The sequence below is a fragment of the Poecilia reticulata genome, chromosome 4, assembly GCF_904066995.2.
Source record: "Poecilia reticulata chromosome 4, P_reticulata-male-v2, whole genome shotgun sequence".
Classification (NCBI taxonomy): Eukaryota; Metazoa; Chordata; class Actinopteri; order Cyprinodontiformes; family Poeciliidae; genus Poecilia; species Poecilia reticulata.
Genome location: NC_088833.1, coordinates 6,836,195 through 6,848,118, shown reverse-complemented (window position 1 = coordinate 6,848,118; position 11,924 = coordinate 6,836,195). Strand labels below are relative to the sequence as shown.

At 37.1% G+C, this 11,924-nt stretch overlaps 1 protein-coding gene across 1 annotated transcript in view; it reads left to right on the top strand.

The window, feature by feature from the left end:
* Positions 1-3,516: 3,516 nt before the first annotated feature.
* The window catches only part of pde4ba (phosphodiesterase 4B, cAMP-specific a), a 163,917-nt gene continuing 155,509 nt past the window's right edge, over positions 3,517-11,924 (top strand). The window contains exon 1 of the mRNA XM_008415176.3: positions 3,517-3,982. The gene's annotated coding sequence lies outside the window, so the exon portion shown is untranslated. The remainder of the gene's footprint in view (positions 3,983-11,924) is intronic.

The following is an 11,924-nucleotide window of genomic DNA, read 5'->3' as shown; positions in this document are numbered from 1 at the left end:
GATGAACCAGTGTCTACACATAGCATTACGTTTTTAAATAATAAAATCTAGTCTAATGGAAACAAATAATCTTTTTTCAGATTTTCCGTTTTACTTATAGTCTACTCTTCACTTACACTAGCTCTAATTCTTGATAAAACTACGGCTACCAAAGAAGAAACAGAGCTTCATTTAATAAATTTCACCCCTGTTTGCATCATAAAAGATTTTTGTGGGAGATGAGAAGGTTCCCACAATAAATAATTGACAATAATGCAAAAAAAAAAAAATAAAATAATTAAAATAACTGTGAATTCCTGTTAAAAAAAATATGCTCAGGATCATTTTAACATTTATTAAGAATGGTTTTGTCAACCCTCTACTTTCATGTCAAATTTGTTAATGTTGGAAAAAAGCAAAGAGCAATAATGACAACAGCGCATCATTACGAGAAGAGACAATATGATCTAATTACTCCTGAAACAACAGAGAAGTTATTACTAAATAGCTTTGTCATTCTTATAACATCAAATTTGTCTCTGCTAAGCCAGAGGAATTTCATTTGCATAACCAAGCCTCAATGTTAAACACGCCCACATGAGCCATTATCTCATGTCCTACGTGAAATATGAAATTGGAAAGATCAGCAGTGTGAGCTGTGGTTCCCAGAAATCAGTGAAGAACTTTTAAAGTCATTAGACTGCTGTCTTTTTCCAGAGCTCTGTTTCAGCATTTCCTGGAGGAGATTAGACATGCTTTGTGCTGCCACTGAAAGAGGATTTACAGAAAAAAAGAGACAAAAAACCTCCAGTCTCTCTTTATGGGAAGAACAAATTGAGGCACGTGTCACAATGAGCAGTAATATTTCAAAAATAATGTCACCGCAGTTTATACAGTTTCTTTTAACACTTATAAGAGAAATAGAAACATGAAAAAAAGCCAAAAACTACATATTTTATATTTCAGCCCAATACAAACTTCTCTTCACCTTCCCATAAGAATGATATGTTTAAATTAGATGCAGGAAATTTAGTTTAGTTCAATTTAGTTATCTAAATAAAACCAATCAAATCTTCTAACATATGAAATAGAACACCCCATGATAACTTTGTGATATTAAAGGACATGTGGATATTTGTCATTAGTTGTAGCAATGCTAAAAAAAAATTCAAGTAATAAATAAGCAAATGAAATCCAACTGTGAATCACAGAGCTGGAAGGGTCACAGTCTGGGGACGCTCTGCAGCTGCAGAATCTGCTCAGCTCAGCATCATACAATCCAGCATGAATACTACAGTGTATCAGAGGGTGCCTGAGGAATATATGAGATCATCTGAAAAAAACAAAACAGACAAGCAAACAAAAAAACAGAGCCTCAGCAGAACTGGGCCCTGCAACATGACAATGACTCAAAAAATCTACCAAGAAGGACTGGCTGAGATTTAATGTCAGTGTCAAATTTATTTATACAGCACTTTAAAACAGGTATAAAACTGCACCAAAGTGCTGTACAAGAACGACAACACAAATAACAAAATAGAGCACAAATCAATACATCAATTAAATGCCAAAGAGTAAAAATGAGTTTTAAGAAGCGATTTAAAATGATCCAGGCTGTGGGCAGATCTAATCTGGAAAGGTAAGTTGTTCCATAAAACAGGAGCAGCAACAGAAAAAGCTCGATCTTCTTTCCTCTTAAGTCGAGTCCGAGGAACTGTCAGTAATAACTGATTATTAGATCTTAAAGTTCTGGACACAGACCGGAAATTTAAAAGGTCCCGAAGATAAGGGGGGGCTAACCCATTTAAAACTTTATAAGTTAACAAAAGAATCTTAAAATCTATTCGATAAAAAACAGGCAGCCAGTGTAAAGATGCCAGAGTTGGTGTAATATGGTCATGCTTCCTGGTTCCTGTGAGAAGCTGTGCTGCTGCGTTCTGGATCATTTGAAGTCAGTGTCCATGAAATCAGAGCAGCAGTGTAATCATGTGCAACGTAACCCCCACACCTCCCCCCCCACACACACTGTATGCAGATGCAATATGGAGTCACTGATATATTATTGTAGACTTCCAGAGGTCGTCAGCAGTGATTCAGAGGATAAAATAAAACCACACAAAATGGCCTCCTTTACAACATCATTTATCCTCCAGTTAGATGTTATAGCTCTGTTTATTTTATGCAACATGAAAATTTGCAAATCATTTTCTTGCAAATTATTTTGTAAAGGTGCAAAATTCCTGTTGGCCAACTGAAAATAAATGGTATTTATTTATTTGTTTATTTTTTTTTTTGCAGAAATAGCACACCAGAACATGGCCCAGTTATTTTTCAGCTCATTCTCTGAATAGATGTGAGCCTGAACTAAAACAGAAATCATAGAGCCACATGATCAATGTGAAGATGGGAATCAGTCATGCAAACCCTCCACAGACAACACAAATTCTTATGTGTTTCATGAACTTATGAGAAATATAAAACTTAATGGCTTTTACTAATTCTTGTTTTTTGAGTTGGGACATTTTTTATGCGTCAAGCTGTGAACTCTTGCTGATATGCCACACGATCAATCAGTTATAAATAAAGATATGAAATATAATATTACATGCATGATGCATAGCATTATTTTGCAAAAAAAAAAAACATTTTTGTTACAGTTTCTTTATATTTCACTTCTTTGCAACCATTTTGATTGTATTTTAAGATATCTTAATTTGTAGCTCTCCCTGCTCTCCAAACGTCTTGTACCAAATGAAATGTGGAGCCATGACACACTCCTCTGTGTGTGTTGACTCCAGCTGCAGTCCACACCTGGTGAATTTCTCTCATGCTCTTCTTTTAGCTGTGATTCACAATTCTTTTTAACTCTGGACTTTTCCCTATTGCTTGAAAAACCTTTTTTCTGCCAAATTTTTCCTTCAACTAAACTTCCCATTAAAATGCTTGTATGCAGTTCTCTGTTAACAACCAGCTTTATCTTAGCATGAACTTTGAGAAAGGCTGGTAAGCCACAAGAATTGCATTTCTTTATTAAAAATCCATTCATCCTTCCACTCAACTTGTCATTAAAATGTTTGCATATAGTGGGACTCTACTTGTGGACGGTGTCAATCAATGTTTGCTGGACAGCTAGCAGAACAATCAGTCACTTTTTGCCTCCATGAAAGTGTGAGTAATAAAATAGCATATCTATGTTTTTTTTAATAATAATTTTTTGTCTTAATTAAAAAAGCAAAAACAAAAAACAACATGGAAACTTGGGTCTCAAATTAAGATAAATTAATACCAAATATGCCATTTTTTTTGTTTGAAACTTGAAATATTAAAACAAAGAAAACTGTTTTCTTTCTTTCTTTCTTTCTTTCTTTCTTTCTTTCTTTCTTTCTTTCTTTCTTTCTTTCTTTCTTTCTTTCATCAAAAGCTCTCTTTCGATATTTCTGCATCTCAATTGGTCCACACTCCTCCTCTGCTGAGGCTGAGGGAGGGTGCAGGAGGAGAAGGAGGAACCGGAGGAGGGAAGATCCGACTTTCAGATGAATTTGAGTCGCGAAAGCAGCGAAGCTCCCGTGAAATCATAAAGCACCTCGATTAGGAAGGATGGCTTGTGGATGTTGAAGAGATATACAGCTGGGACAAAAGATAATTTCCTGGATTTTTCGCACCACTTTCGTCACAGTTTTTTTTTTTTCAGTTTCGGTGAAAAAAGTGGACAAGCCTGAAATCTTTTGAGGATGTGAATGATTTCAACAATAGCATTTAAATGTAGAAAAAAAAAGGAGGAAAAAAGAGAAGGAAACAAACAGTGGCAGAGAGTGGACTTCCTGCAAGGAGAGCTGTGGTGTGGACCCATCCGAGTTCAGGACGGCGATAAACAACCGCTGGACCGGAATGAATTAAATGTCTTGACTCGGTGACAGCTGCACTCTCATCCGGAAACAGGGCGCGAGAGGCGTCGGGATTCCCTTTGTCCCCACGTGCGGATGAGCTGCGAACAAGACACGAGGTATTGATTTAATGTGATGATTTCCCGCTATTAGAAACAGTTGCAGCCTGGAAACTGTTTCTGTTATTCAGTCTCATTTAAATATTATTTCTGTTTTTACTTAAACGGGCACCTATAATGCAACTATTGTCTCACTTTTGATTTCTGTTTTTACATGTCATTAATCCTGGTCACTGACATGACATGACATGGTGAAGTAAATCACACTGATTGTCTCTTCATGTTTTATAAGCAGCAAGTGGACAGTTTGTCCCCAATGTTGATGTATTATAAGCAGGAAAAATGGGTGAGATTAAGGATTTGAGTTTGTGCAGGTCCAGTTTTTGATATCTGGGTCAGAGCATTTGCAAATCTGCCTCTCTTCAAGAGTGTTGTCAAGAGGTCAGTACCTATTGAAAGTGCTTCCTGGAAGGCGCAGTTGTGAAAAGGCTCTTGAGCAGCCCATCAGATACTGTATTTGAAACACTGAAGAAGTTAATCCTAGTTCTGATTGAAATGGTAAGTGTGCACAGTGCAGCAGTGTTTTAAACTCATGAGGGAGGGTGCCCATTCTTACTAAAAATGAGCATTTCAACATCAAAACTGGACTATCGACCGATTCAGGAAGGTGGCCTTGCCTCATTTATCACACAGGTGTGTTTAACTCACCTGGGTAATACACCAGAGTGCACCATGTACAGCTTTCATTGGAAGGGCATTCCCCAGTGGTTGTTGCTTCTTTTCATCAGGACAATGTGACGTACCAAAAATCATAAAAGACTCAGGAATGGTTTGAGGAGCACATTTCAAGCCTCTATTCAACCAGAAATCACTCTGGTTGACAAGCAGGTCAGATTTATGGAGACTCCACCCCAGCAACAGAGAGGCCATATCGGTTACTAAGATCTTGTTGGCCGATGTCACGATTACCTTTGACTTCATCCCTTAATTTGTTGTTTTAATAACAAAAAAGGAGGCAGCACATTATTAGACATGTGGTCATAATGTTATGCTGGATCTCTGTACATTACCTGTACTGTTAGAGTCTGAACATTGCTGCTTAGCCACAGGAGTGCACACAGATCCTTGCATACTGTTGAAACAAATATCCCAGATTTACCTCTTAAAAGCTCCTAGTAGCTGAATGGTCCACTTCTGCATGAGGATTATCATCTTATTGCAAATTTCCAAAACATCTGTCTGTTCTCAACAATCACTTAATTTTCTGTATTATACTGGTGATTATCTTGTCTAACAGACCTCAGGCACTTAAAGATTAATTTAAGTATATATGGTCTTATTGTTAAACAAATTGCAAAAAGCAATGTTGGCCTGAATTTATTTTAAGCTGAAAATAACATCAAATGCAGAGCTTGTTTGCATGCAGACCACAAACACAAATGGAGAACCTTGTGGAATAGGAACTCCTCTTGTCAGAGACGAGCTTGGGGAGTCCCACAAGGGAAGGATCCAAAGCAGCAGGCTGTTCTGCTTTGTGAATAAAAGTGTAAAACAGTAGAAAATCAATTGGCTGAAGGGCGTAATGCCAGGTGCACTTCCTGTCTCTGCTGACTTCTTTTTCTTTCTATCCTCGCTTCCTCACATGACCTCTTATACCACTGTGCAGCTCTGATGCTTCGCTCTGTAGATGCCCTGAAACTTTCCTTTCTTCATGGTCTCCTCTTATCACAAGATGTTTCATCTTTCAGCTTCCCCTTTTTTATCTTACACTAAGTCACTCATGGAAAAATAACTGTGTGGCGCTGTTAGTTTGTATGATTTGCTACAGTTGAAGTTCAGAATATATTGATCTGTTGGCTGCACTCAATGTTTAAATGCGGAAACGCATCGATCCATGTTGTTACTGAACAGGTACCAACCCACTCAAACCCAGAGCACTTCAGCAAATCCACCCATCTGGGTTCAGATTGACTTGCACCAATTACAGACGTTAAATTGGCATCGCTTTACTGCTGAAATTAGTCACACTGAACCACGGTCAGACTGTAATTAAACTGTCTATTGTGTCCATTGCGTCTGCACAGAAACCTCTCAGATGTTAAATAATTGTTCATTTTGCTATTTCTCACACTATGTTCTTGCTAGCCAGTTAGCATGCTCATTCAAAAAGAGTAATTACGAGACTCAAAAAATTGACTAATGCTCAGTTTCAGTTTTTATTTTCATTTTTACATATTTTGGAGGTATATTTTATGGGATTTCTTGAAAACTGTGTAGCTTTTAAATCATATTCAAACTTCTCGTCAACATGGTTGAAACAGCATATCTGTTTTGTTAACATTTCCAGGCTGTGTGGGACTGCTTCAGTCCCGTACCACTCCGTACCTCGATGTGAATCACTGCCAGAACAACAACTTCTTAGTTTAAGATTAGGTAATTGGAAGAAGATCCAAAATGTTGTAAAAATGAAAATATTTTTCTTATATAATGTGATTCAGGCTAAGATTATGAAGGAGAGGCTCTGATGGAGTCACAGGATTTCAAGCAAACGAGCAACACGTTTAGGATTCTGCCGCATCACCTACAGCTTGTGGTGAAAGCATTAATACCTCTGGGACTATTTTAAATTTTGTCTCATTATACCTACAAACTTTCTGTGATGAAGATCAACATGAAGTAGTGTATATTTGTGAGGAGAATGATACATGGTTTCAAAACATTGTTACAAGCAAAACTATGAAAATGGTGGCATGTATATTTATCTTCACCCCTACACCTACCCTTCCTCTGACACCTCTGAGTAAAACCTCACCTTCATCTGGAGTCACAGGTGAGGGCTTTTCTGCATTTGTCCCTCCAAACTTTACCCATCTAGATGGAAACCTTCATTTTACCTAAGTTCACGTGGGGTCAGTCTAACCAGTGCACAGTTTAATTACACGCTAGTTTGTTTTTGTCTAACTTTAAATCCATTGATTTTTTTGCGCTGAAAGACAGAGGTTATTGGTGTTGCAAACTTTTCCATGCTTTGGAAATGTCTTGAATCTTGCTTCTGTGGAGTGGCATGTTTTCCTTTCTCTGCTATAACAGAAAATATCTGGACCACCGCCACGCAGCACCATCCCCCATCTCAGCATGTTGTATTCGCCCTCTACAGCTTAAATAACTTATTGAAGAAAACAGTTTTTCTTTCTGTGCTGCAGCCTCTCCCAATTTGTTGTTCATCACACATCTTGTCATCCTTCCGTTTTTTTTGTTTGTTTTTTATGATTGGATTGACTTTATTTTTTTTGTGTAAAATGCCTCGAGGTGACAGTTGTTGATGTGAATTGATGTCGTATGAACAAACTGAACTGAATGCAATGTGGATTAAATTAATGAAGCAGCTCTTTTGTGGAATTGTAAGAAATATGATTCTTAAGTGCTTCTGTGTGCGTATGTTACATTCACCGTTGGCTGTACGTGAGTCTCAGTGGTAAATCATTTCTTTATATTCATCTTTCTGATGAATATTGTGCTTCAACAAATCCATTAAAGGAAAAAAAACATCACTGCTTGTATAATAGTCCATTCAAGACTATTCATATCTAGATTTATATCCTTGATATTGTGTTACTTTTGCTTATGTGCTCGTTGTTTGCCTATAGGTGCTTGTCAAGCCTGATAAACTGTTCTTTCAACCTTGTGTTGAAATTATTTAATACCAGGTGAGTGCGCATTTGACAGCCTATTTCTTCTGTATTATTACTTTGGGAGAAGTTATTTAATTCTGTGCCATACTTTGTTTCACACCAACTCAATTGAAACAAGCATTCTTTTAAAATTTGTTATTAGTTAATTGAATTATGAGTGAGAATTGAACAGAAGTGGTGAGAATACAGCGCTCAGCTGTGCTGTGTTGCATCTCAGAAACATAACTTTTTTTATTTTTTTCTGCCGCTGTGGAGTTTATCTTTCAGGTATTAAGTTAGCCTGGCTGTTGTGGAGACATCCAGCTGTAATTTTGGAAGCTGCTCACGTAGAAGTGCTGGCTGAACTGCACTAAATTCATAAGAGAAATCAAAGAACGCAATCTCCACACAGCTGCCGGCTTTGTTCAGATCAGAACGCGCTCACTGAAGCAGGAAGATGGTTGTGTCATATACCCCTAACTCAGGATGGTAAGCACGCTGAAGTGGTGCTTGAAGGGCCTCTGGAAATCCTGTTTTTTTAATGTTGTTTGAAAGGTAGTGCAACTGGTTTGCTGTTAAAAGTTTGATAACCTGGAACAGTTAATCAAGAAGAGGTTGTATGAAATCCGAGAAAAACTGTTTACTGCCAGCATTCAGGACCCTTGGCGGATCATATCTGCAGCTTTGTTCAATATCTTGCTTTCCATGTTGTCTCTTCACCTCACTGACAGGCGAAGGTGAAGTGGGAGGCAGAGAGGCTGTCAGTTGGTCTTAAAATAAGGATCGACTTGGTCTTGTTGTGTTGAAGTCTTGGCAGGTGAGAGACTTGGAGCTGGACATTATAGTGAAAAAAACAAAAAACAGTTCAGAATATTTTTTATTTTTTAGCTTATGATCCATCCTTTATAGTGATCAACCCTTTGAGCTTTTATTAGTCAGTTCCTATATTCAGTTTTCCATGATATTTCTTGGTCATAAACTGTCTGTTTTGATGCATCCAGTAAAAAGCCCATATAGTCTCGCATTATTTAAAAAACTCATCTCTACTTTTCCCTTACCTTTTTTTGTTGACTGACATTTTAATATTTGTGCTTGTAATTTACTGTGCACACATCCAACATACTTGGATCCTTCATCTCCTAGAGACTGAATACATTTCTCTGAGCTTGAGATGTAGCCGGTTGACTTAATAACATAAGTGAGATAACTGAGAATAATTAACATACCGATCAGCCTGCATGTGTCCCTGCTAAGCAGAAATGATTGGAGATAAGCTTTGGATTGGTCTAAATTAAGCAACTGCCTTCTAATTCAAATACTAGTTTCCCGTCACACTTTTTAAAAGAAATTAAAACGTGATTTTAATTTGTATTAATCAGAGACATGAAGATTACTAGCTATAAAAATCTAAATTGAGGCTTCCTCCATATTAAATACAGAATAAACCGAGGCTGTTTTTTTTAAAGTCAATCAAAATACTTTGATATGAAGCTATAGATAAATTAGCTGTTCTACACCTAAAATATCTGTGACTGTGGAAGTTTTTTTTTTCTATTTTATTAAAATGTATTTGTATTTTGTAATCGTTTCTACTCTAAAAATGACTTTTGTACTGAAAAGCTACAGCAATGAAAAGTAATGCGGTCTGGTTGCGTTTAAGAATTAACAACACAAGTTCAGTGCGACATGTTTGTGTGTTTCAGTCCTGCTTCCACTCTTTGCCAGCTTGTTGAATGCCAACTTTCTAATGCATGTTTGCTTCGTGTCAAAACTAGACATTACTCATTTTAGGCATCGCCACAGACCCATCAGTAATCTGACTTTTCACACACATGCACACTTTTCACTAATCCAATCAAGACTTGACCATTGTCAAATTCTGATCATGCCCTTGAAAGGGAATTATAATATTCTGCTTCTCTGAAACTTTGCAAGCCTTTAAGATTTTGTTGAACTAATTCATAATTACCTTACAATTGGGGAATGCATAGTTTGAACACTTGTCTTTCTATTCTTAACAAGTTGAAAACCTTCAATCAGACAGACATTTTTGAACATTTTTAGTAAAATTTGATGTTGATGAGTGCATTTTTATTTCAATAATCTTGGGCTTAGACTAATCCCCATGCTCCTGTGTATTGTTTTGAAAGAGGAATGGCATGAACTTTGCTTAAAGGTCTTTGTTGACTTTCCCTCTTCTTAAATGCAGCAGGAGGTCTGTGTTATGTGCTGGCTCATTAAAAGAAGCCAAATAAATGCTGATCAAAAACTGCTGTCGTAAATGATTGTGTTTTGTGTGAACTTTGGCGTGTTATACATATATTTTAGATAAAGCAAAACATTCTAATTTGCAGCTGGAAAGATTATTAAAAGTACATATGCTGGGATTGAATTGTCAAATGGTGAGCAACCATTTCGGCTGCAGATGAAAACCCCCTTCAGGACTGTGGGTGTCCTTTTATACACCCACTTGGCACCAATGTGTGAAATGATTTTTTTTTCTTTTCCAAGGGATGAGCATGTTTCTGGAGGAAATTGAATGTCATTATAAATGCAGTGGTGTAGGATGTAAAGAGTGTTTTTTAATGATGTAACATACCCTGAGCTCATCTTGGATGACAGGCAACGAGAAACGGTGACACATGCAGAAATATTGGGAAAAGTACATTTCAAAAGCAGCTGCTGTGGGAAGATGGAGTGGATTTTAGAGGATATGTGTAATATGAATCATACAATTATTTGGCAAACCACCTGGTTTTGTCAGTGAAGAGCACATACTTTTCATGTCTAGTTGGGTAAGAAATATCAGTAATATATGAAAGCTGCAGCAACCCATACAGTCTCTCTCTCTTGCTGTTCTTTCACTATGAATGTCAGTATTAGAAACATTTTGCAAAATTAATTACATGAGTGTGTTTTGGGGAAAAAGTTAACATTGAATGATAAATGGCCTGTACTGCACAGTTCCTGGCAACAGATACAATTTTAAAGGCACACAGTATGTTGTTGTGGTAATTAGAAATGACCCCCAAATGGACTGAGATGTAGACTCTGTTCTCTGGCTGTTTTTGACTCCCAGTGACCGACGGTCTATAAGACAAGCATGCTGAGGGTTTTCCTTGTTATCTTTGCTCTATTAGGCATGATGCACAGCTTGCTTTTCCCTCAGTCACAGTGGTGTACTCCTGCCAGAGCGTAAAAGGATCGAAATCAGATGTGACAGAATGCCCTGTCACATTTTGCCATGAAGGCTAACTTTGTTTCTCTTGGTGACAAATGAAAATAAATACATGAAGCAGAGGCAGTAGGTTCAGTTTTTCTATGTTGTTCTATGTGAATCAGTTATTCTATGTTCAAGAGTTTATTTGACCTCTGACATTGCAAACAAAAAAAACGTTATAAAATACATTTCTAGTAAACCCAGTACTTAACCCTTCGTAAATATTCATCTCCATAAAAATGTTAAAAATGTAATTGACATCGTGTTTCTGACAAGCTGCATGTATTCAAAAGCTGACTATTTTGAAGGTTTAAAGTGTTTTTAAGCCGTTCTTCTCTTTACACCTGTCTTCCCTAATGTTGCTAATTAGGCTGGAGGAAAACTATTTGGAATGCCCCAAGAAACGCACTCAAACATCCTCCTAGTTGTTAGCAGGTTTCATCCTCTGATGCTACAGTTCTAGTCTGTGTTCATAAACATGCCATAAACATAATATTCAGATCTGCTCATGAACACTCATTTCTTGTTTCTGTTACTTTAATTGTCTATTACTCTGATTTGTGCTACTTAGGACTTGGTTCTCATTTCCATAAAGAAGCCTCGAAAACTGACGATTCCCTCATTAAACGCATTTTGAAATATCGTCATATAAATTCCTTAATGACTATTTTCACCCACATGGCTTTATGAGATTTGCCGTTGACAATATAATGCCGAGAAGATTTCCCTCGTAAAATATCTGTGGAGTCAATTGAGAAAACACAAAACAGAATTTATTACTATGATAAAGTTAGCAGCCAAAAACTGTTGCAAGCAGTAAAATAATCCATCTAAAAAAGGGGGAAATTGAGTTGAAATGCTTTTTAGCAAGTTGGCAGGAATTGGAAAACTGGATCTGAAAATATGGAAGCTGGGTGTTTCACCTTAAAGCTCAGCTAGAAGGAATGTTTGACCAAACATTTTTGGAGTTGTACGTTGCATGTTGTTCGTCATTACTTGCGTCTTAAGATACAATACATTATTTGTTTATTTATTTTTAATAAGCATACCATAATTCTGCTTCTCTCCTGTGTTTCACTCAGTGTCTTTTGTCACTCTAGGACCATGTTTG